The sequence below is a fragment of the Hermetia illucens genome, chromosome 4 (assembly GCF_905115235.1).
Source record: "Hermetia illucens chromosome 4, iHerIll2.2.curated.20191125, whole genome shotgun sequence".
Taxonomy (NCBI): Eukaryota; Metazoa; Arthropoda; class Insecta; order Diptera; family Stratiomyidae; genus Hermetia; species Hermetia illucens.
The window spans coordinates 55,199,292-55,225,659 of NC_051852.1; the positions used below are offsets into that span (position 1 = coordinate 55,199,292).

At 43.8% G+C, this 26,368-nt stretch overlaps 1 protein-coding gene and 1 long non-coding RNA gene across 16 annotated transcripts in view; one reads left to right on the forward strand and one right to left on the reverse strand.

Moving 5' to 3' along the window:
• The first annotated feature begins 4,531 nt into the window (after positions 1 to 4,531).
• Positions 4,532 to 26,368, forward strand: part of LOC119653637 (uncharacterized protein CG43867) — a 466,832-nt gene continuing 444,995 nt past the window's right edge. For all 15 annotated transcript variants that reach the window (XR_005249729.1, XM_038058419.1, XM_038058420.1 and 12 more), the window contains exon 1: positions 4,532 to 4,890. The gene's annotated coding sequence lies outside the window, so the exon portion shown is untranslated. The remainder of the gene's footprint in view (positions 4,891 to 26,368) is intronic.
• LOC119653639 lies at positions 24,544 to 26,045 on the reverse strand. The gene is made up of 3 exons (XR_005249730.1): positions 25,125 to 26,045; positions 24,907 to 25,050; positions 24,544 to 24,824 (listed from the first exon to the last, which is right to left on the reverse strand). It is a non-coding gene; the product is annotated as an uncharacterized LOC119653639 (long non-coding RNA).

Sequence of the window (26,368 nt, forward strand, 5' to 3'; positions counted from 1 at the left end):
GCATATTGATGCAACGGGTAAGCGGATGGATGAATACTCATGGTTTCAACCATGCATCGGAAAAAACCGAAGTAGTCATCCTAACTAAAAAGAGAATTCAGACCCTGCGTAATCGAGTCAAAACCAGCGGTAAAGTACCTCGGGCTGACTCTTGACTCACAGAAGTTTTTTTGTGCAAATCAGAGCAGCAGCAGCGAATAAAGCTGCAGCCGGAGTTTCGGCGTTAAGTACACTTAACGCGACGTCTCCTAATGTGTTCACCGTAGCCTGTCCTGCTCTACGGTGCAAAGGTATGGCTGACGCTCTTGGCAAGGATGTATATCGTGAGCGCCTCGCGCAAGTACGGGAGGCCGGAAGCTTTGGGTGTGGCGTCTGTGCCTCTGAATCAGCCTTGGTGGTATTCGCGAAAGTGATCCCCGTTGCCCTTCTTGCTAAGGAGTGTCAAGCCATATATAAGTGCAAGGGAGAAGAGACAAGGGAGGTGGTTGCTCGTGAAGAACGGCCACGCACCCTAGATGAGTGGCAACTCTCTTGGGAAAATGAAACTAGAGGCAGATGGACTGCGCGGCTCATCGGTGGTGCGTGGTTGAATCGGAAGTATGGTGAAACTGGCTATTTCCTTACCCAGTTCTTAAGTGGGCATGGAGGCTTTCAGTCTCACCTGCACAAGATTAAAAAGGCACGATCTCCGGATTGTGTGTTATGCAATGTAGTTTTGGACGACGCCTATCACACTTTTTTTTCTTGTGGAAGGTGAGATGGGATTCGTCAGAAGCTCTATTTAAATGCAGGGGATCTCCCTCCAGACAATATTGTCGAGGAGATGCTGTGGAGTGCTGACAGGTGGAGCGTGTTACCCATTACGTTGGGGACCTTCTCGTTGCATAGAAGATAGAGCTCGACCGGTGAAGGAGCCGGATGGCAGGGAGTTCCTTGAACTGACAGTTCCTTCCCTCCTATCCCCTCCCGTTGGTGAAAGGAATTCACTGATTTGAAGGGTCTGCAAAGCAGGAGAGTTCGGGAACTAACCCGATATAATGTCACAAACGGTTCCAGGCTGCCTCTGTGATGATGGGGAGGTGTTCAGTTCGTAGCCTGACGACTTACCGTTGCGGGAGCCCAACACTCTGTGCGTAAATGAATTCACCTACCCTATCCCCAAAAATAGGTCTGGATTCGCAATAATGGGGCCAAAACTAGTTTTTAACATCCGGCCATCCATTGTTAGATCTACCCTGAAGGGTTAAATTACAAGGACTCACGCAGCCGAGTGGATAAATTTTAGCCTTTGTCGGTAGGTGAAAGTGCTTGTGGAAGTACCCTTAAGAACCCTGTTGTCCCTTAAGAAGTGGGACATGACAACCCTAATCGGGCTTTTAACAAGACACTGCTTCTTAAACTACCATATGGAAAAGATTGCGGTGGTGGTTTTTGCTATATGCAATCAATGTGATGATGAAGAAGAGACAGCCCTGCATTTCATATGGAGCTGCTCCTCAGATCTCAGACGAGAAACTTTGAATAGACGATTTACAGGGACCTAAGACTGGCCTGAGTGTTCGGAGCTGCGGCTGCCCCCATTAAGGGGGTCATCCGTGTGTTGGATCCGCGGAATCGAATTTTTTTTGGCATCAATTGTAGCTAGATATAGTGTAGAATATATGGGCAAAGTGATTTTACAATATTCGGGGTCGTTCGGAAATTATACTACTAAACACGTGATAAGTCACATGCCAGGTTCATGTCGATCGCCGTATAAAGCGTGTATTTATCGGTCCGAATGATATCCGAATGACTTCGCTAAAAGGCCAAGAATTGAAGCGAAGGCTGTACATGTGTTTCTTCAAGAAACCTATGGTTTATGAACTAGGTATAGCAGATTAATGGTTAGTTTTAGGTTTTATGGCTAAAAATCACATTCTACTTTTTAAATGCGTTTTTCTCGAAACTGCATGTTGAAAATCGGCAGCCACCAAAGCCCAAAATCTATCCAATGAAATTCTTCGAAATTTTCACGACTTATTCAGAACATATTTCTACGGTCCAGTAGTTTCTTTTTATTTATTAAAGAAGCCATAAAAAACACCAAAATTCAAGTTTAACACCGCACCAAAAATTTAGTTTTTAATATATTTTAATAATGCTAGTTTAGTAGTTAAGTCTGTACGTTAAAATGCTGTTTACTTTTTTCTCTAAGCAGCGCCCTTTAGCGTGGCAGCAGAAAAACACCTTTTTTTGGAGATGGGTATGTAAATTGCTCTGTATTTCAATAAGGAACTATGCGATCGGGCTGGAAAAATTACTATGCCCTCTCAAGATATTAATAAATCTATGGTGAAAAATTCGTATTTGTATCTTTATCCACTTCTTCACAAAAAATTTCTAAAAAAGGGAAAAAAAACAGCTTTCACACGAAATGACCCCCTTAAACTAAACTAAGACTAACTAACTACCTCCTTGTCAAGGGCATCAGTCCAAACCCCCACCGAATAACTTAGACCGTACTGTGCTGCATTGATAAGAAGACGTTTCCTGCTTGAGGTAGGAACTTCAGGTGATATTAGGACGAAACTCCGGCTATGACCTTTATCCGCTGCTGCTTTGATTTGGTCGAGAAAACTTACTTTGAAGTCGAGCGTCGAGCCAAGGTATTTAACAGTTGATCTATAATCAACTCGCCGATCGACATGGGACGCAAGAAGGCTACTTCCGTTCCTTCCAGCGCAAGGCTGATAAGTAGTCATCCATCCGCTTACGAATCATATCAATATGCCAAGTCTGATTTGAGCCTTTTCAAAGTACGTGCAACAAAAAATATCGCAACATCATCTGCATAATAAACCACGCGCGATTATTTTGGTATGTGTAGTCTTAGAAGGCTATCTGGCTCTCCAGTCTTTCATAGGCAATTACCGCAAGAGGTAACCCGGCACGTGGAATTTACTTTCGAGTGCGCCTAGCATATCTACAATTTTACGCAGTCGAAGCCGAGATCAAGGATTTGTGGTTCACCTCGATCAACAGCATTCACGCCTATGATAGCATCCTCCGCAGATCTCCCTTATCTCAAACTGAACTGTCTTGTCATCTTTCGGCGTGAAACACCAGTTTATATGATACCGCCGGGTCGTGACAGCATCTTATTTCATGGAAAGGAATGCCTCAAACTGTTTCACATTGAAGAGTGGGAAGAGACTGACCGAATAATTTCCGCATAATTCGGTCCATCTGTTCGGCATTTAGTGCAAAGGAGTTCCCCGGGGCCTTGATTTTTGGAGTGATCACCACCGACTCCCCATATATCTCGTTGACTAGCTTCTGCCAGCATCGACCTGAGGAGGCTACTTTTAACTGATCTGTCATTTTAGTGCATATCTCGTTTCGGCTGTTTAAACGTTGTGCCAAACGTCGGAACTCATGGTACTCCCTCTGGAGGTTGGCAATTATCGCAGTCCACCAATATGTAGAAGGCTTGCCACGGCTGGGTGGCCCCGGAGCATGGAAGCCTCGCAAACTGTCGTTGCCAAGTTCATAATTGAATTTACGACAATGCCAGATGCATGACAACCACATTCTGAAGTGTACTACAGCACGGCTTTTGCTGTTCCAAAAGCTTCGGAAGAGACGTCAACCATTTCAAACGCAATGTAATGATGGTCACTCGCCGGGAAGTCCTCCAGAACTTGTTGACGGTCCACCGACCAACACAAGTTCCGTCGATAATGCTTCGAGTAACTGCGATTCTAAGGAAGAGTAATTGAAAATGCGGGTTTCCCACTAGCCGTAAAGCTGTCCTTTTCCACGTTCTAATCTTTGGGATTTATTTTTCTCATTATCGTTTCCATTATCAATTTTTTGAATAAATAAATACGCGTAATAATCTTATATAAACTCTTTCCAAATGTGGTCACGGACCTTATTTAGGTAATTATTGAAAACGCTTGGAAATAAGGAATTATAAGAAATTAGAATTGGCAAACACTTTTCATTTCTAGTTTGAGAATGATAACGTGGTGGTAATACTCACGCCCGTGCCGGCTTTTGACCTATTCAAATTATCATATGAGTTTCAATTTTTCCCGAAGCAACACAAGCACTTAATGCCTTTTCAACATGCTACTTCAAAAACCCCAATAACCAACAATACATCGCCCCATTATGATTATTTCAGTAAATTATCTCAGAATCCCTGCAGAGGATCTTCCTCCAAATCCCTCTTTCCCACTCAAAACAAATTCAACTCAAACGACCGGAATTCACTCAAGCATTGAGTGAAAACTGGTCTGCAAGAACTCTCTCGCATTTCTCCAGACTTTCTTTCCACTCTGCAGCCGGCCGGTTGCATCGCAACAACAAAACGCACACAAACCGTGCAGACAACGTGCACCGCCGACTTTCGTCCAGTTCAGCCGCGCTCTTCCGTCTGCAACTCGAGCTCCAGCGCGCTCTCTTCCGCCTCCAGCAGCCGCTCTTAGTTGCGCTGCTCGGCCGTCATCTGTCAAAACTTCTTGTGGTCGTCGCCTCGCTTGGCTGCTTCAACAATTTCTGCTGCTCGCGCTCGGGTCGTCGTCGCTCGTCGGTTCTGAGGCTGTCGCCGTGTCTTGGTCGCGCCGTCGTTCGTTGATTTGGTGGAAAACCTCGCGAGGAGGCTGCGAAAAAAACGCACAAAAATTAAATGAAAACTTCCGTACGGGATTGCGGTGCAGTGAGGAAAGCGTTGCGCAATTCGCGAGCCAGTGAAATTCACGTGCAAAGTGACTCGGGTCGGGACCGTGGGTGCAGTGGAATTGCGTGAAAAGTGCGTGTGGAAAGTGTGGCCGGACGTGAGCTGCGTGAAGGAAGTCCAATTGGCCGAGGAGCGGAGGATCGCCAGACGTGGACCGTTGCCGTGTAAGTGGTTTTGCCTTTCATGAGAATAATTCGGGTCAGTTCTGCGCCGGCAGCCCCGGCCGAGGCAGTTTTCCAACCATGACCTCGCCTAGCGCCGCTCCGGCCCAAAAGTATGGAAAATTCGAATTTTCCCACGGCTCGCAGTCGCTCGAGAAAAATTCGTCTGCAATGTCAACACCCATGCAAATTAGACGTTCCCCTCGTAGTCCACCCCCTACGCGTTCTCTTCGTCCTCGCGCCGAGCCGTTGCCTGTCTCCTTCCCTCGCAGGTTTTGTTTACGTCGTCAAGTTTCTGTTGACGTTATCCGTTTCACTTGTTGTTGATGACTCGCGGCCGAAGAGAGCGAAATTCCGATACACAACTTCTTGCACGGCTGCTGGAGGAACTATGTCAACGCGACGGGGTGCGTTGCGGCGCGCCGCGAGCACGGCTTTCGGCGCGAAGAAGTTTTTCCAGCGGAAGGAAATGCCCCCGCGGCACCCGGCGCGCCCTTCTTCCAGCATCGACCGAGCCTAGTCGTGGGTTCGCCAATTAATTGGATCGAAGGTGCAACGACCCTTCAGGATCGCTGAGGGCTCGCGGAAAGTGTCCTTGTGCCGGGTCGCGCCACTTTTCACCACCGCACGCCCGGGCGCCCCAAGGAGAGGTCTTAAAGGGCCAATTTGACCTCGTTTCGATTTTTTGCCTTCCGCTTCCGTCGATTTTCCTTAAAGTTTCGACCGAATATTGATATCACTCGGGCGCCCTGTGGTGGCAGGCTCCCCGAGCGGCGGTGAGTGTCCTCCTGCTGGGTCGCGGGGAAGACGGGCCGGATGCAGCCTCGCGGAGGATAACTGCTCCCTCCTGCCTGCCGTCCTGGCGCGGTTCAGGGGTGGATTTGCAAGGATAGCAGGAAATTGGAGACTCGGCTCGTGGGTGCTGTGCCCATTTCTTCGCCCGTTGATGGATGGGAGATTCCTTTCTCGTGCCAGTCGACAGCGACAATTTGTTTTCGCATGATTGGTGTTGGATTACAACGGGACGGAGACAATTGCTCCTTGTCTGCCGGAGCCCCGTCTGGACCAGTCAATAGAAAAGATGCATCTGCCGTCGGCTCGCATGATTAGTGTGTCCTCCCGGGAGGAAGACGGCATTAGTCGTATTTAGAAGCAATCGATTACCATTGTGAGCACCGTTTCGAGGCTCAGGGAAATGATGGATTTATGATGAACGGCTGGAGGGAGGTAACAGAATCCTCCTCTCCTTTCAGTGCTAAATTCAGTTCAATCGAGGAGTGAGTGTATTCAAATCGATGAGGGACACTTTTGAGTTGGTATAGGATTTATGCTTTTCCAGCATCGGAGCATATTTTCAACCCCTCCCTCCTGTGAATAAGTTCCCTTTGGTTGCCAAAAAAATTTCGGAGTGTTCAGTGGATGGTTATTAACGTGCAAACTACAATTTTCTGCTCTTTGTCAGATTATCATCAACAACAAACCCGCCGCCTCTACGCTATACTTCAACAACCCCAATTTTTAAAACCCCTCATGATCTCACTGCTCAGGGAAGCCACATATCCGAAGAATACTCGCTGGGATTCTGGCGGATATCCCTAAGTACTCCGCAGTAAGTGAAATCTCGCGCTGGTTCACTAGAAAGTTGAGTTGTTTTACTGACAGGCTCTCCATGAAGCCACATTCCACCATTCGTAAAGACCTTAACACTCCTTACTTAGCGCTTCAAGTAGATATTTCTACCCTTACTAACCCTTGGAAAAGGGAAATAGCTGATGCAACTGCTTAAATTATAGTTTAAAAGCCAACAAATCACGTATAGGCGATTAAGGGCTAGATCCAGCAGAGCGAATTTTCTCCTATTTGAGGAGACTAAACGTCTGTGGAAGATGGTTGTTGCTGACGCGAAGCGGAAGCGTTGACGTGAAATTTGGTTTGACTTATCTGTGACAAAAAATGTCGATTCCTTCTGGAAATTCATTGAGGGTTTTCGTGGTTACCTTAGTGACCCCATGTTGGGGTCCTAAGAAAAACCTTGAATATCTTGAATATCCTCACCCCCTCTCTTCCGGATATCCTTAGATATCCACTATTTTTCAGCCCTTCTCTCTAGAAGAACTGACTGCTGCCTTGCTTAGACACGAGCGTGCCTCCGCACCTGACACGGGTAATATCACTTATCAGCACGTAAGCTGGTTGGCGGCGGAAACATTCTCTGCGCTGCTATAGGGGCTTAACCTCATCTGGTGCAAGTTGAGTCTTCCTAAAGACTGGTCTATCATTCGTATGGTACCCATCCCAAAAACACTTAAGGACCCAGAACTTTCGACCAGTTACCGACCTATTGCTCTCATCAATTTGTTTGTCAAACTGCTTAATTCTATGATTGAGGTTCATATCAATAATTTCATTGATGAATACAAAGTCCTGCCTGCAAATTGTTATGCCTATTCGGCAGGAAAATCTACATCTGCTTGCATCAATGATATCCTTTTACACATTTCCATAGCAGAAGGTAAAGGTCAGCAGGTGTTAGCTCTGCTCCCGGATTGTCCATGTCAAATTCATCACCATTTTAGATAGGGAGATAACGAGGACGGTCAGAGACCACTTGAAGTCCATTATTTCCAAGACCATAAAAGGCGGCTGGTTGATTAATTTTTCAACAGGTTTCTCTTGGGGTCTCACACCCCGTAATGTCATCAATCTCCCTAGATCTATGCTAAGGCCCATTATAGAGTATGCTGCTACGTCCACTATGAATTCGCCTAAATATTTTGAAAACAAGCTCAACTCAGTATCTGCTTGTATCCTGAGAAGATGCCCGGGGCTGACCAGAACCACCCCATGGCACCAGATTTTTGCTTTAGCCAAGGAGCCGTCTCTCCGTTTCAGAAGACCCCTCCTGGCAGTCAAAGAATTTCTTAAATTAAAGGAAAGAAATCCCAAAAACTTAGTGGTTCAGTACCCGAATGCTGAAAATGGTCCCTCCTCGATTTATAAGTCGGTCTGGAGCTTGTTTGACACTGTTATTCCCAATATTATCCTCGCAAACTCTGATCAAATTCAGGTTATCCTGTCGTATGATTTGGGGTTACCTGTGGCAAAGCCCCCAGTTTGGTTTTGGCGGCTGAACTTTTTGCCATGTTTCAGGCCATCATGGTGACTTTGAGGATGAGTGACTAGAAGGTTGCTATCATTACAGACTCTGTCAATATTTGTAAATTACTTAAAGAAACTACGCCATTGCATCACCTAGTGGGCAAAATACAGTGCCCGACAAAAAAATGTTGGCACTTAACACTTTTATGATTTCATCTTTTCAATTAGGCCTAATCACGTCTGTTATGAGATTTAAATTTAAATATTGGTGTTATGAAAGGATTGTTATATTCAGATTTAGTTCAACATCAGTTTGCTTGGAGGTTTGGATGGAGAGAGAGTGAAACCCCTAGCTTTATGTGAAAACAATGTCAGGAAGGAAAAAGTTAAGTGCTGAGGAAAAGGTCCGTAATCTGGTTTTGCCGGAACGAGGCGATAGTAATAGGGAAATAGGGAGAAAAATCAATTGTTCTGAGGCGAGTATTATACATTTTTTTAAAAAGTATATCAGAGAGGGCATTATGGGACGAAAACAAGGAAGCGGAAGGAAGCAGGTGATTACTGCCTTGGTCAGGTGGTCATTAGATCTAGCATCGAGATAGATTTGCAACTGGTCTTCAATTACGTACTGAAATGCTGGAAGGGGAAAATGTGTCAGTTAGTGTGGGAACGGTGCAACGACGGCTGAATGAATTAGGACTGAGGGTTCGGAGACCAGCAAAAAAGCCGATTTAACGAAGGCTATATTCAAAAAAAAGGCTGAATTGGGCATTGGAACAACGTGACTGGACTGTGGACGATTGGAAGCGAGTTGTATTCTCTGATGAGTCGAAATTCAATTCGCTGCGACCTAGCAGTCCAGTGTGCTGTACAAACTGCGGAACTTATGGGCCTTTATGAAGCGGCCACTGCAACAAAGATTGATAAGGAACAAAGCAAATCTAGAAAAAAACTTTAGAAGAGATATGGCTTAATAAAATTTCGGACGATTTTAGGGAAAATATATACCAATCGATGCCCGCACGAATTGCATAGGTGATTTAGGGCGAAAGGCGATCATACGAAACACTAAAGACCGAAAATAAAAAAAAAAGCAAAAATTAATTTCTTCTAATTTGACATTTATAGAATCCTTCATTTGTCTACTTTCAATCAGAAAAATCGTTTAATAAATTTTTTTGTCGGGCACTGTTAATGCCCTTGTTTTTTATCCCTTTTTAAGTCCTGAAAAGCCCGGCGCGCGTGATCGGTTTCGCCGTTTTATTTTATTAAAACCTTGATCAGGATGTAATCTCGAGGCTCTCGAAGCCCCATCCAGCGTATCAAACCATCGTTGTTTCGGCCTGCCTTTTGGTCATTTACCATCGACTTCGATGTTCAGACCATAAACGATAGTGTGTTTCCGGTAACATAAGCTAAGAGCCTGCCATCAGTCCTGTTGGTGCACTTCGGGGATAGTATCAGGGCTTATTTAGACTGTTAGCCCGCTCTGTCCTAGGGGACAAACAAAAAACAACAACATGACACTTCAGTTGTTTTCCAGGATTGTTAACATGTGCTGGCTTGCTTGTCCAACCCTTCATTATTGGTCTGTGCCCTTCTTGGAGTTCACTGCATGCAGAATGCAATTCTCGCCTCTCCTTAATGTTTGAACTATCCACTGCCAGTTGCACCTTCAGATCACAATGCCTACGAGTGCCTGTGCGCAGGCCAAGTTTTTCTTATGAGGTTAGCGTGCAGGTGATTAACAGTGGGAGTTACTTTCCATGTACTACTCCCATATAGCAACACCGTAATAACACCAGCACGGAACAATCTCAACTTAATCTTAGTGTTAAGATAACTCAGATCTTAAACAAGACAGCGGATCTAACGCTCCTAATGCGTCCGGAGGTATACAGTTCGGTGTCACGCTTCCTAGTATACAAATTGAACGACACCTTCGCATTAATGCAGATAAGAAGAGTGCAACTATCTGTCAGACTGAGAAACTTGGGTTTGCTGGTATTTATCTTCAGTCCAAATCTATGCTTGCCTTTCTTTCCAAATCTAGTGCATTTGGCCGAATTCCATGATCCGGTGAGAGAGAAATAGGTATCATCAGCGTAGTTGAGGTGTTTGAGGAAAGATATCATCGTCCATTGAACTCCTCCACGTCCTCCAGACAAGGCAGCATAAAGAACGGCAGCGAAAATAAGAAAAAAATTTTCAGTGTCAGTTGCAACGCTGGCGGATTCTACTTTGGAACTCAAATTCCTTGAGATGCTACCTCGATGTAGCACGTGACATTTTGCGCCATCATATGTCGCTCTGATATTAGCGATTAGTTTATCCGGAATTTCAGCCTGCTCTCTGTCGATCAAGTTGCCTGGAAGGCGGTAAAGAACATCTCAAAAGCTTGGTCTATGTCCGGATGGCTCAAGTGGTTAGAGCGCTGGGCTATCGTAGCGGAGGGTTGCGGTTCAAATCTTGCTGGTAGTAGAGGGATTTGTTATCGTGGCTAGATATTGCATACCAATCGACTCAGTTAAATTAGGATAATAGTCTCCGACGAGCGTAATGCTGACCACATTGCTTCGATGTTTTGCGTCTTTCCTCCCTATGCTGATAGCCAGAGTACCCCATTGTGCGTGTCATGTGCATTCAATTTGTTACGATATTTCCATCCCAGATTAGTTGGACCTAAATGCTTTTTCTTCAGCTTTTATCGTCTTAATCAGTTGCCCCATTTTGCTCTGTGAAAGGCCTGATCTGGATGGAGACAAGAGGCACAAAATCTACCATCCAGCGTATCAACAGACTTTGACACGACTATATGTCCACCGACTTCCACTCTCACAGTGTTCTTCGAATTCGAATTCGTTATTAAAACTGCTTCCGTTTTCTCATCTGCTTAGGTTAGCCCGGCTCTTACTAGCAAGAAATTTGCCGCTTTTACTGTCTCCGTCGCATATACCTCTCCATCCCAGGTCATCCGCAAAGCCGATAATCGTAGTCTTTTCTGGAACGGGAAAAGCAAGCACCCTATTATTCATGACATTGCACACCAGGCGCCCAATACCGAGCCGTACGGTATCCTGCTGTGACGACGTATTCTTTGGGCGTCCATTCGTTTCATACCAGAGAGTCCTATCTGCGAGGTAATTCTCGACCAGACTCGCAAAGATCCCCTTTAATTCTGCATTCAGATTGGGCGATATAATGTTAGATCTGCAGGTGGCTTATTGAATTTGGGAAGCAACGCTAACTTTTGCTTTTTCACTAAGCGGGGAATATTCTTTCTTTTATGAACGCCTCGAAGGAATGCATTAGCGAAAAGGTCGGGCCTAGTGTTGATTGCCACCTTCAAACTTGGAGCTTTGTTGTAGCTTATCCTACCACACATTTCCCTTACCTCCTTCTCAGCTATTGAAGGTTACCAGCTTGTTGAGCTGGACCACCGTTTGCCTTCCGCTGTTTTCGTGGTAAAAAACGAAGTGGCAACAATATTTTTCAGGAGACGCAGGTAGATCATCTGAAGTGATCTTCGCAGCTTTTTCATTATCAACTTGTGGACCCCACCACAAGGGTATATATCGGGGAGATCACACGACTTTTTGAAGCAGTTTTGTTTTCTCTGGGGAGCCTTTTTCTGGCAGCCCTACAGTGGCCTATGTGCCTCTTCTCGATCGCCGCTACCGGGCTTTCTCCTAAGCCTCTGGTAAAGTCTGCCATTTCGCTGCTCCATCAGTTGGGTTGTCTACAGAAGAGAAGTCACATGCTTCCATCAGTCATCGGGATTTGTTTTTTTTTCTCTGGCCGCACCATCCAGAGATATGCAAGGCTTCGAAATCGTGTCCCTCTCAAAAGCTTTCGCCGCAATAGTAGACCTGATATCCACTATTGATTTCAGGCTCCTTCGTAAAGGCTTCGAGTTGAACACGTCCTCTCATATTCGTTGTCCGACTAGCCCATATAAGAACCCACTCCTTAGAAATCTTCTGCTATGAATTTCGGCCACATTTGCTCTGGCGGATCCATCCTCCGGATGCCCCATTAGTTTCTGGCAGGCTTATTCACTAGACCCGCATAGCGGCGCTTGGCCCGTTTGGTTTTTGACCCATATGCTACCACCGTGATTTAGATATAGCTCAATAATTATAGTCACATTAATGTCTTTCCCGCAGATGGTTTGCGAGACTTGGCCCTATGTCGCCTGGTAATGGTTGAGGTTGATTTGTATCAACTTCATCTGCGATTTGCGTTGGGGTCCTCTTGTTGTCCAACTATCTACTGCTGTATGCAATGTGCCGATGGTTCGCACTTTCTTTCCCTTTGCACAGTAAGAATTCGACCTGGTGCATGCCTTCGCAATGTGACTGAAGCCAGAAAAACAAAAACATCGCTTCAGTGCCACCTGCTCCCTGAGCCGACACATTCTTAGTCTCTCTGCTGTTATCAGTTGCTACCTCCATTGGCAGGATTATGATGGATATTTGTGCTTCACCGTAAGTTTTCCTTAACGTTTTCACCGCAGATTGTTGCAGTCCGATAAGGTCGTGCTACTTCTGCAAGTTCTTCTTAACTTCCTTTTTCGTGGTGGTCTCAACTGTATCCTGACAGAAAATAGTGATCTCCGGGCTGCTAGCCCTTATATCGGGTTTCCACTTTGGCTCTCCTTGAGCTACAACCTTAAATCGCTCGCATGGTCTAGTGGTTTATTGAATCCCTTGATGATATTTCCATGAAATACTTGATGATATTTTACTGCGCTTCTCTCCTCGCTGTCCGTCGTCGGTGCATTTTTGTACCTCGGCCAGTCCTCGGTTTGTTTCGGCGGTTGAAAAATTTTCGGACCACTGTTCTGATTCTGGCTAGGTTCTTCTTTCACCAGGGTACGTCCCTTGAAAAAGTGACTGTCTTACCCAAACTGTTCATCTCATACGCGTCAATGATAACTCTGTTGTGATCTCTCACCTGGTCAAATCGTTCCTGATGTCATTTTTGCCCAGCTTTACATCACTTTCTTATATAGAAATTTCAATCGGTTCTCCTCGGATTTCTAACTGTTCTCTCTGTTTCCGAGTTGCCTCCGAAATTGTTTCAGCGGCTTTCAATCGAACTAGGATATCCAGGAGATCCCAAGTAAGAAACTCTGAAAGACACATATGTTTTAATTTGGATCCAAGAAAGAAGCAAGCTGTTGGTTTTTCCAAGAGTTCCAAATTCTTGCTTACTTCCTTCCTTGTAAGCCCCAAGTCTGCTCGCGGTACCCCCAATACTCTCCAGCCGGCGCTATTCTAATGTTATACTCAGAAATTGCCCTTGTAGTGTTTTAGTGCTCCATTAATGCTTGGAGCAATTCTCCAATGTTGCAGTATCGTCATTCTCCATGGACATGACGCTTTCCTGTGGTTTACTGTTTACATGATTCTTAGGAGATCAAAGTTTATGTGGTGAAACCTGTCGACCCTACATGTTCATCTTCTATAACCTAAATGATTTCTTCCGAAAGCTTGGTTGGCTTTCCACCCAATAGGTCCTCTAAAAAATTCCTCTTAAGTTGCTCCTCGTGCAAATGCACCGCAATGCTATTGATTCTATCATTCATTCGGCGGCATATTGTCGAGCACAAACCCTTCGATGGGAATGGATTTTAACACGGCAGCATATGAACAATCACATCACATCATCAAACACCTTCACGTCCCCCCTTACTAAGTCACAGAGTCAGTAGGGCAAACAGAGCCTCACTGAATATAAGCACAACAAAAGCAAGGTTCTCAGTCTGAGTGGTCATCGCAATCTAACTATCTACGTTCACGGATGCATAACCAGTGCTAGATCCCCTTTTATTGTTTTATCTAAATGGTAATGTAACTCAACACCCAAAAAGTGCGACTTTTCCTCGCCAATGTCACCCCTTTACCGCTATATGACGTTAGTAGTTAGAAAGTAACCGCCACTGTTACTCGAAAATTCCACGCCCTCATCAACGTTTGTCTGCGCCGTGTCATCGGACTGTCCTGCTCGATGCAATATTGATTGAAGAATTTCGCCTGCGTGCCCGCTAACTGAAGGCAACAACTCCATTGTTGGGTATACCCGACGAGTGGGTCGCTCCAAAGGCATCTGGTGCCGAACAGGGAGGGAAGCAAGCTCTTCGGGAGATCCTGTTGGGAGCTGAAAAATATTTCAGACATAGTTTGTCTGTTGGTTAAATGCCCTCTGAAAATTTGATCTGCGATGATGTACTACATGAGATTTTTACTACCCCGAAGTGTTTTTCTTCCATTAATCTGGAGGCCCCCATTTTGCTTTGCGGCTTTGAGAGTTCCTTGCTATTTTTGTTGTTAGCGCCCTTTGGCTGCGTTACCACTGATGTCCTAAAATTTGGTACACTGTGACATTCCACAGAAATAAAAAACATTACTTTGGCCTGTAATAATTGGCTGGGAGTGAATTACTCAAAATAATAGAATTCATTTAGAAAAAAAAAACAAAATATCCTCGTCTAGCGAAACAAATAATGACCTCTGTCTTTCTGTCATCTGTCTGCAGAAGATGTAATTCCACCTCGCATCACAATATACGGTTAAAAGTTGGGCACCATGAACTTATATTTATACTTTATTTTCGTAGTCCTATATTTTCTTGAAGAAACAGTCCGTGCAATTCATCGGCTTAAAAATCATAAGTCGCCAGAAGCCAACGGAATTACTGCCGAATTGGTTAAATATGGAGGCGACCAACTACACCAAGCGGTTCCTCAACTGATGCTCACGGTGTAGGACAGTGAATCAATGCCCGACGACTGACAACGAAGCATTATCTGTTCCATACATAAAAAGGGGGATATCACACAGTGCAGCCATTATGGAGGTATCACGTTGTTGAGTACCATCTATAAGATATTCTCCGCTATCTTGCTAGGTCGGATAGCCCCATATGCATACCAAAAAGGCTTCACTCCAGGAAACTACGCAACAAATCAGATTTTCTTTCTGCGGCAAACGATGGAACAACTGTTGGAATATAGACATCAGTTGCACCATCTTTTCACCGACTTTAAGGCCACCTATGATATCATAGCCAGGGTAAAAATGTACACGGCTATGAAGAAATTCAGTATCCCAACGAAAATAATAACTAATAATACTGAATAGGCTGAGCCTGACCAATTTGCGAAGCCAGATAAAAGCAGCAGGATCACTGTCGAGACCATTCAACATCAACAACGGTCTAGGAAAAGGGATGCCCTATCATGCGTCTTGGGTTCTTAACAAGAAAAATTGTGAACTCATGACCGCGTTCGAGAGAAGAATCCTCCGAGCAACTTTTGACCCCCTAAATGAGGATGGAGGATTCCGTAGCCTACATAACGACGAAATCTAGGAGCGGTATCATGACCATCTGGTTGTGGATAAAATCTGGCTCAAGAGGTTGCGGTGAGCGGGTAACTTAATCCGTATGGATGAGGATGATCCAGCCCGGAAAGTCTATAAGGGCAATATCTATGATATAAAAAGCAGACGAGGCAGATCCTACCTGAGATGGAACGATGGCGTACGTCAGGACGCCAGACAGCCTTTAGGGATTTCGAATTGGTGGACCTCGACACAAAACCGGGATGTCTGGAGTTCCTTATTAAGGCAGGCCTTGATCGGATTCCGGTTGTTGCGCCGTTGATGATGGTATGCTTCTGAGTGTAAGTAGTGTGCGATCAAGATCATAGGTCGGACATATAGAGGCTCGGTGCGCCAAACATAGTAAACTCCGGGCAGGATGCTTCGAAAATAGGAAGATAGCACGAAACCTCATCTTTCATGACATTTTCACTCCTGAAACAAATTATTATTATACTTTTATTTATATGATATTGCGATTTCAAGGAGGTTTCTTCAGTCTGGTGTGACAAACTGCTTGGTTTTGATAATGCGCTTTGGGAAGATATTGCTTTTCTTCGTTTTCGATATCATTCCTTAAGAGTTGACACATCTTAGGTATGTTTTTGGCATTCTGGAGAACTCTCTTATCGTTACTTATGAGGGAAAATCTAGTTCGATAAAGCCAGAATAATCTATTCTACTAAAGCACACAATACCAGACAATCTTCTGGCGGTGAAACATATCAACAAATGCACTTAAAACTGTCTGGAAGAAGAAAAATCCCTAGCCGAAACCCCAGCCGGTTACTTCTTTGTCATAGACTTCGTCCGAAGGTATTATCCTTTCCTCCTTCATAATATCAAGTCCTTATTCCCTATTATGTACAGTGCGGTCACCATAAAAATTGAAGTATTATGACTTGACTCAGAGCAACCACGGCCATTTTCAATCACCCGAAGTCCGTCCAATCGCTCATATCTGGTGATTTTTTGCTTTTCCGCATGAAAAGGGACACGGTGCACTTGGTGAGTTCTCAGCAAATCAAGTGCACCGCACTTGACGACATTTTTAATCAGATTTAAGCAATTCCATGCGAACGTCCCAACCATTGTCCTTGACGTTGAATTGTTCATTGTTCCGCCTGGCAGAGTCGTCCGCCATACGTAAATAATTACAACAAATGGTCTTCCATACAAAATGAGACTTTATATATAATGTACATATAGTTTGGGGCTATCAGGACGCTGGCAGGATCCCACTGCACTCCTTCCACTTTCGGACCGGCCCTAAGGCACGGATAACTGCGCTATTGTATTGTTGATACAATGGTTTATGATCCCAAGGAAACGGGAAAATTCATTTCATGTTTGCTCCAGCAGAAAGTTTCAAAATGAATTAAAAATGGAAAAAATGAAGGAAATGGTAATGTGGGTGTTGAAGTCTAAAGTTGAGACAGGATGTAAGAAAGGATACGCTGAAGAAATTAAAAGCAGAATAAATTATACTACGCCCTTGCTTGGTGTTCGGTAATTGAACAAAACGATGCATGACGTTCGTTTAAGGATACACAACAAAGATGTATACTTATCATCCTCGATTTTTTAATGAGAACAAAACCGTATCACCGTGAAGAGAGTCTCTCACAACGAGGATGCACTTGGGATGATGGATGGAAATTGAGTCCTTAATCTGATTATGATCTTAAACTTGCGCACACTTGAGGCTCTGTTTCAATTCAAAACTTTCTTCAACAAGAAGAAGGGAAGAATCCTCATGAAGTATTTAAAAGTTGATGGACCAAATGTGCAATTCTCAAAATCTGCAGGGAATGCCATTTTCTAATTTGTTGGATGCACTCAAGTCCAATTTTTCACACAAAATTGTTGACACTCCCCCGGAGGCTCGACCAAGTCTGTTTGTTTTTCTTGCTTTGCCGACATTATTTCATTCGTATAACTTAGCTAGCAATTTGGCTCCCGTGGCACCGATGTTTGTCGATTCCGATCGCATCGTGTCTGATATTATACACAACTATCGGTGGGAGTCATGTCGGAACGAACGTTTGCGCAGCTTGCACGAAAATATACATTTAAGACCCAGGTAGTCTCTTATGTATTGAATTGAAGTATTCCAGAAGTATTGAACGGTACCGACCATGATTGGCGGCGGTGGGTGGTTTATCAAATCCTCATAGGTTAGGATGATCCAGCCCGGAATGTCTATATGGGTAATATTATATGGTAGAAAAAGAAGCCCCCCAGACCAATGGAGCGGTAGCCTAGACTAGAACCCCAATTCGATATCCTGTCTAGTTAGGATATCGAATTGGTTGACCTCGGCACAAAACCGGACAAGTTTCGGACTAGAGCCTGCCTACATCGGACACCGGTTGTTATATCATTAATAATGACAATTATAAAATTGAATTGAACACTAACATACGGAAGCCAAAAGCACTGATGAGAATCGGAAAAAATCTAATTGAATTGGTATAAGCTACATAGATTGATCAATTCGAAACTTCCTTCTAAAAAACATTCAATGAGATTGCATCCACATCGGACGTTTACAACGGTTTCTTCCATATTACCAAAATAGACCTCAAAGTAGTAGGGAGGGCGCATTTAGTATAACATAGTGAGTAGGGTGAGTTGTCAGTGCTGTTTAATAGGTGATCGATCCACTAATTTGTTTCTGTTGATTCCTAATCTGCACGTCTTTATAGATCTTGTTTGAAGACGTGGCTCAGCATATTTAAATGAAGTATAAAAGACAAGGATTATCTATACCTGGCGGGTTATGCCATCATTTTCAATGTTTTGTCCGTAGCTGGTATAGAGGGGCCTCAGCATCCTAATTAATTTTATTTAATTCAATTACTTACGGAAGCATTTTATTACTTTATTATCATTTTCTTTTGTTGAAAACAAGACCTTATTCAAATCGGTCGACTACTTGTCAGTCTGTCCGTCTGACTCTCTGTTCTTTCTAGCGTTGCAAGGTACAAAGCTCCAAAACCTACCGTTGGCTCCTACCGTATGGTTATGTGAGACTTTTACTCACTAAACCACCTGCCAATCGGTATGACGTGGCTCGACAGAATCAGTTAAGAACTGCGGTTCGAGTTGTTATTGGCCACTTTGCTCCGAAGCTTCTCCTTTCTTAGCATATCGTGGATCGCCTTTATTAATTTCTTTCCGCCGCCCTTCAAGTTGTTTCTAAAGCTAGCATATGATCCATGATATTCTCGGGTGTTAACCCAGCAACAGTTTTCACCTACCTCCTGTGCGCGTCAATTCTCAAACAGGTAAAAACAGCATGCTATACATCCTTCGGAGTCATCTTACATGTCAGGCAGTATGAAAAGTCATCTCGCCCGAAGCGATAAACATATGTAGGATGCCCTTCGTCTCTGCTTAGTAATTGGATTAGGTCGTAGTTAACTTCAGCGCGCCGTCGTTTGACCCATTTGGTGATATTTGGAATAATTCTGTAAATCCACCGTCATTTAAGTAAATCATTTCGACCCAATTGCCGACGATTGGCATGAGCTCGCCGATTGCATGTGTTGGGTCATAGAATCGTCGATCATCGTTCGCAAAGATTTCAATGGAGATCATGCATGCAATCACACATGGTACTTCATCGGATGGTGTACTGTAAGCGCACGACGCTCGCAGTGCATTCACCGATTGAGTGGCTGCGTTTTTCCTTCTATTTACTTCTACCTCTTATGCTGATGCCCAGGCAGGGCCCCCAGAAAGCAAGATGGAACTGACAACTCTCGAGATAAGAAGCCGACGGCTTTGCCAACTCTGGAAGCCGTCTTGCTAAACTCTCAAAATGTGACTTGAAGTTTAGTTTTTGGTCCTGACTCCTAAGTATTTAAGCGTTGGCTGCGGATGCATGGTGTGTTCGCCAATCCTAATCCTGGCCGATCTTTGCTTCCTTCATTTGGTGATCAGGATTACCTCAGTTTTATATTTTGCGAACGCTTGACACGCATCTGCCAGCCAAGATCTGATTTAAAAGAAAGTTTCGTTTGTGAGGATTACGATCTCCTTAAAACCATATACCACGATAATCACTCCAATGTTATCTGTGAAACTAATATCGATCACCTTTTTGGATAACTGTAAATTCCGTCGTACATTATCCACAAATGAGGGCCGAGGATCGATCTTTGTAAAGAGGTGCGTCGTATGTTGACTACGGGACCTCCGACCTTCCTTTCTCTCAGCATAAACCTATTCTAAATGAGCTGTTCAACAAGTTTTCCAATGTTGTGTAATAAGAAGAACTGTCACCCAAAGGATTGTTGTGTTTCGGAAGCGGTTATACAGTTTCTCCTTCGTTCACTGAGTCTCCTGGCTTTAAGACACACTTTGTGACATTTTCAATTTATGAATTCCACCAGAAATTGGACATTGGTTTTTTGAATACAGTGCATCATGACATGGAGGCATCACATGCCTTCTGCACTTTTTCAGCAACCTGCCCCATTGTCTCCATTGCTTTCTTGATTTGATCTGCTCTCATCTTACGTTTGATGCCATTGGAGGTTTTTGATTGGGTATCGCTAACAAACGTTAAGTCTGTTATTGAGTTATTCATTCCGCCAGTATTTACCAGGACTGTATATTGAGGCATCAAGAAGCCTCCAGTAATATGCCGTCCTTTGCGTTTCCTAACATTCGGCCAGCTATTATTCATCTCCCGTCCTCCTAGCAGTAGAGACAATAACCCCTATATCTCCTAATTTGAGATCGGCTTGAACACTACGTAGGAGTAGTAACCTGTTCAAACTTTTCTTCTGTTACCACTCATCCGAAACGCCAGTGAAACGGAGGTGGGCAGCATTATTATTATTACAAAAATGTTTAGGAATCGGTTGTTTTATGGTTTCTTGCTTCATTGATTCTCGACCCCTTTTAAGAACGAGTTAATTTTGGTAGCTTCCTGCTAGTGATTGTTAGAGTTCTATGTAGATGGCTTACATATTTTGTATTTTAATGTACCTACGTACAAAAAGTATTAGATATGCCGCTCATATCCCTTAGTCCTTCTTTTTCATGCTGGTGGACTTTTCCAGAAGAGAACTGCTTCTTGCATGATCTGAAAAGTCATCATAGTCGCCTTGTATGTTATGGCAGCGCTAACTTTAGCGTTGGTCAAAGTTGTCTCTTTCGCTTGAGTTAGCTGCACTATAAAGCATTCTGTGTTGACTATCAGTAGCGAATAGTCTGCTGCCGTTGAGCACGGAAATATTCTTGCATAAAATACACAAAAAACCTTGTATATTGGAAGTGCCAAGCTTCCAGTTGCCGACCCGGTTTGCTACTTCTTGGATTGTTTGCATATCGCACCCATCCCCTATCACGAGCTATGATGCGCCTTATGAAAATAGAATCGGAATTACAGGCTTCCCTCGTCACAATAGTGGTTTTGACGGAAATTCAGGTCTTACGACGATGCGCCTTACGCTCAAATTATCAACGAAAACGTATCAATGAGACATGTTAAGTTCGCTTTCAATCTTTGAAGGAAACAGTTTTTAATGGTTTTCGACTGATTTTACCTGGGGTAAGGAGAGAGCGTGGCTGTAGAAGACCGTGTGGTTTATTGAATACACGACAAGCGGCAAAGAACTCGATCATTGACGATAAGAAGTTGAATTACAGGTCTTCAAGTGCAATGATCTTAGAGTATACCACAAACTGTAATTCTTCTCCTGGATCGCGCAGTCTTAGGTATGCAACTGGCGATTAAGGTCGCATTGTGACCCGCATTGTAGTGCGAAAATTTGACAACAATACGCCGAGTATTTACGACCCTCGATAAGCATTGCGCATCGCTGTTGAAAAGGTATAGTTACTATGTGCGATTGAATTGCGAGCTTCCCGGGGCAGCTTCCTAAATGAAGCTACTGTTTGTTCGCTAGAGCCCTTGTACAGGCTGGTTGTCCGGTCCTGCGGAGGATCCACAATTTTAAGAGTTTTAATTACTACCACTTCCATGATAATCCGCCCTAGAATAAGACTACACAAGATGAAGATCGCCGTACACGGAATAAAACGAGAAGCCTGGACTTATTCTGAGTGATCCTTGATAGCCGATCTAGTGAAGTTCATGCATTCTGACCTAATGCAAGCTTGCGACGCTGCACATTGCAAATAAGGAGGATGGTCTTAGTTCCGGTAGCGGCATATAGCCATCTATTGGGTTGTCTTGTTGCTCAACGTATCGTACATCAGGCACATTGGCTTACCCGGGCGTTCGAAAAAGTGTGTACATCGTCAATACTTTTTGTAACATTAGGACAGATAAACAAAAAGATTCGTCTAGAAGTTTACAGGATTTCTGTTCTTGTTGCGTTTTTATTCAAATTGACCACCCTTCACATTGCTCTATCGCCGCATGTATGTGTTCGATGGGAAAATTGAGGGTAGCACGGGCTAGACTGCGCTTCAGAGACTCCAAAGTTTGGTGAGGTTTATTGAAGGCAATCTCCTCTAGTTTATCCCAAATTTGATGATCCAATGGATTCAAATCGAGGCTGCCCGAAGTTCAATCTTCTTTCCGAATAAAGGACGATACATTGCCTCCTAGTCACTGGTGAGTCGCTTTCGGATAATATGCCCCCGCAGAATCCTTTTAGATGACCCAAACGATACTGGCAAACAGAGTATTTCTCAAGGACTTAACAACCAGCTCTAATACGGTCTTGCGGTAGACAGATATCATCACTCTTTCTCCCAGAACTGGATTGGACAGGTACCGTACCATGATGTTCTCCCTAATCCATCACAAACAAGAGTTGAACTAAACTTTTGCAGAAGTTTCGGCAAACAATCGAACACATGCCCTATCCTTTTGGCGATTTAATTTATGTTGCATCGTAAAAATTTGTTCGTCTTTGAACAAGATTTTTTTTGTAACCGCCCTTACCGTACAAGTGCGACAGCTTTTCCGCATTTTCGACTCGCAAGGCCTTCAAACGCAACGTAAGAAGCTGTCCAGTGCGCCGTTTATTTGCTCGCACATGTAGATTATCTTTTAATATATGCAAAACAGTTCTTGCGATATACGGTAATGCACGAGCGTGCAGCTCCCACCTACTTTTGGCTCGGTCAACATCTCCCGTTTCGTTGTATAACTCGAGAACATGATACACGAAACGTTCTTTAATTTTTAATGGCTTAAGCACCACATAAATCCGATTTGCAGTCTTGTCTGCTCTGTGAAAGTCAACAATAGTTACGCGCACATGTTGCTCACCCCACTACATTGTGGCTACTATTCAATGCGACGACCGTTGCAATGTAGACCCATATTCGGAAGGCTGTGACACTGCTTTCTACTTGGTTGCCAGTTTCGTAGTGTAAGATTTCTCAATTTCGGAACGTCGTGACGAAATATATGGTCCGACTAGGTAGTCCTGTAGGATACCATAAGCATAGACTAATATTTTATTTTTTCAACCATATTTTCACGCGACTCGGGGCTGACAACAATTTATGTCGGTCAGGATATTGTTCCCAAAGGTATATCCTCTTGGTTGTTCGATGTTTCAACAGGCAGAAGACATAGGTTCAAAGTATTTACTTATTTTTTTTCAAGGATCCGTGATAGCACACCCTCACAGTCTGAACTACTCAGTCTCCATCCAGTACCAATTAGCTGCGCTGCACACGTACGTTTTCCTTCTCCCACTGGTTGGGGCCTAAAAGTAGTGTAGATACTTCTGAGACCACTTCCTCCAAAACACTCGAGGTATGGCGTCTGCCCTTTTGGAGAGCGTTAATCGATCGTTATATTGAAAAAACGGCTAGAAGCAAAGTATCAATATCCTTTCGGATGTTGGAAAGTGGAACTGACTGCCAAGACTTACAAGGCTTAATCTGACATAATGCCGTGGCAAACTTCTCAAAAACCAAGACTATCTTCACTTCATCGAATGCGCATTTGAATAGCCTGGCTCATTTAACGGCCACTTCCCAGAGGACACAAAAATGTGGTGTAGCAAAGGGGGTAAACTTCCATGTTACGCTGCGATCTCCTATGATGCTGCTATTATTGCTTCCTGCATCTCTTTTTTACTGTCTAGGTGTTGAAGTTTGGGTGTAGGAGGGTCGTTGGAGAAAACCGCGTGCACTGTTTTATCGGCTATTGACAACCACTGACTTCCCCGGCTGGTATAGACACCCTGGTTAATATCCCGCATAAACTTGGTATCGTAATTAAGGGCAGCTATACCAAACCGATGTCCGGATAGCTGAGTGGTTAGAGCACAAGGCTATCGTACGGAAGGTCGCGGTTCAAATGTGGCACTGGTGGCAGTGGGATTTGTATCGTGATTTGACGTCGGATATCAGTCGACTCAGCTGTGAATGAGTACCTGAGTCAAATCAGGGCAATAATCTCGGGCGAGCGCAATGCTGACCACATTGCCTCCTACAGGGTACTGTAATCCCGTAGTGTACCGTTACGGTCTTGAATGAAGTGCTCTAACACACTTCATGGCCCTGATCCAACATGGATTGTTGCGCCAACGATTATTATTATTATACCAAACCAAACAAAGTGCGGTCATTTTAAATCAAAAATCATCATCACCATCAACGGCGCAACACCGGTATCCGATCTAGGCCTGCCTTAATAAGGAAATTCAGACACCCCAGCTCTGCGCCGAGGTCTGCCAATTCGATATCCCTGAAAGCTGTCTGGCGTCCTGACCTACGCCATCGCTCCAGTTGCCTCGTCTTCTTTTTCTACCATAGATATTGTCCTTATAGACTTTCGGAGCTAGATCATCCTCATCCATACGGATTAACTGACCCGCCTACCGCAACCTCTTGAGCCGGATTTTATCCACAACCGGAAGGTTGTGGTATCGCTCATAGATTTCATCGTTATATAGGTTGAAAAAATGTTTTGTAATTATTTGACAGAGAGATTAAGATTAACATTTCTGTGTTTTCATTCCCTTTATGCAGTCCATGTCAGTATCTCTGCAAGTTTGTTTTGTGCTACTAGCAACGAATGTCGCACTAAGACCTGTTCTACGAAAAATGGACGATCAATTTCAATTTCTATCGCGCAATGTTTGAACCCGCTGAAATTACTCGAGAAAGGAGTCCTAAACGTCATGGATGAGACAATCATTCCTGCATAAGCGTTGTTGGACCGCGGTCTCTCATTCACTTTATAATCCAAATTTGGCACACCTAGCTATCAGTCTTTCTGCTCGTAATTTGAGATATTACCATCATCAGTGGCATCGGTGTCGGGTGTGGACCTGCTCTCTTTGAAAGATCATTTAGTTCATTATTCTCAGCAACGTTTTGGCTTTCTACCATTCGCCATCGCTGCTTACCGAAGGCAGGACCCACCTTGTCGTGTGTTACTGTAGATGCTGCCTCTACAGATTTCTCGGGCAGGGCTTCCGTCCTCCAGTATCGATGTCTTGCCTATTTAATTAATTATAAGTGAAAATGTTTTCCAAGGTAAAACAAAAATTATGCCTTGAGACTAATGATTAAATGTATTTACGTTTATTACTCATTGCAACCTTGGTCCTTGATAAGTCTAGAGCACTTCTACGAAACTTCTTGCCAAAAAGTATCGGGTGAATGACGTACGGTTGATAGAGATTCAGTGCATCAGCTTACCGCGAAAATATATTTCTTAAAAATGCTTCAAAATCAAATTGAAAAAGTTACATTTTCTCACCAGGATTCAGCTAAAAAATTAGTGTCACGCCTCATTACCTACTATTTTGCCAAGCTTCAATGGAGACATGGAAACAAAGTGGATTTTAACATCATCCTTAATTAGCAAGTCGTCCTCGATACAGGAACAGCAACTGAAAATTTGATTTGCCCAATCGAAACAGGGAACACCGCAACCAAATTGCATTAAAGACGGTTCTGTTTTCTTTTTCCGTGGCTGCGATAAAATACAATCTTGTTCACCCTCTACCACCACCGAATTGCTAAAGTGGCGTTAAATTTTTTTATAGTCTGTCAAAAATTTGATTAAAAATTGAAATTCGAAAAATTGAAATTGATTGACAGGCCAACCTCTCTCGCTCCTCGTCGCGTCCATAAAACACAAACAAGGAAGGCACCAGATCATCCTTGACGGCTACGGAGCGTGGAAATCGAACGTGTACAAAGAATGGAATTTATTGGCAGGGAAATTTGTATTTGAACAAAAATGTGGTACGCACGGAAATTACGCAGATTCTTGTATTGGTTCCAGAGCTCCCGGTATCCTGCCGAATACTGTATCCTATGTGCTTGTGATGTATTGGAAGTTTCGTTTTGATTGACCCGCGGCAGTCGTTCCCTTCTCGCTGATAAATACGAAGGTCGTACAAGTTCACCGGAAAGGATCTAAAAGGTTGGCGAATTATTTATGAAAATTCATTGAACCCGAAGAAGGATGGGGAGTTTCAGGGCTAATGATAATGCGATTACACGTTTCGAGCATATTTTATTTATGTACACGTTGTGAAATGAAGAAGTTTTCGGGAAGTTTTAGTGTTACATGAATCGATAGTAGCGCTCTGTCAATTAGTGAAGGTTGGTCAGGTTTCGGATATTGATGAGGTTTGTGTTGTAATGCTTTTTTATTCGAGGAAGGATTTACTCATGATGTATTGATTTATGTACTTCCCGACACGAAGTTCTTGGAAACAACTCGGCCTGTCAATGTGTACATATTTAGGGGAGAGTTTCAATAAGTAGTAAATTGTTAACGTTATGTATTTCACGATTTTCGCTTCGAACTGCTCATGTAGAGTTGCAAAAAGGTGTGTCGAAATGTCAATCAAAATGCTCATGTATGGGGTTACCTCTGGCAATTATCCCTGTCGCCATTAATGAAAATTCCTGGCGGACATGACAGGATTAGGTTTTGCCTCCTGACCTGTCTCATTATGCCTGCATCTAAATCTGACCCGCTAATCATCAACCACATCATTAACAAAATTTTCCTGTCCAAGGCTTCG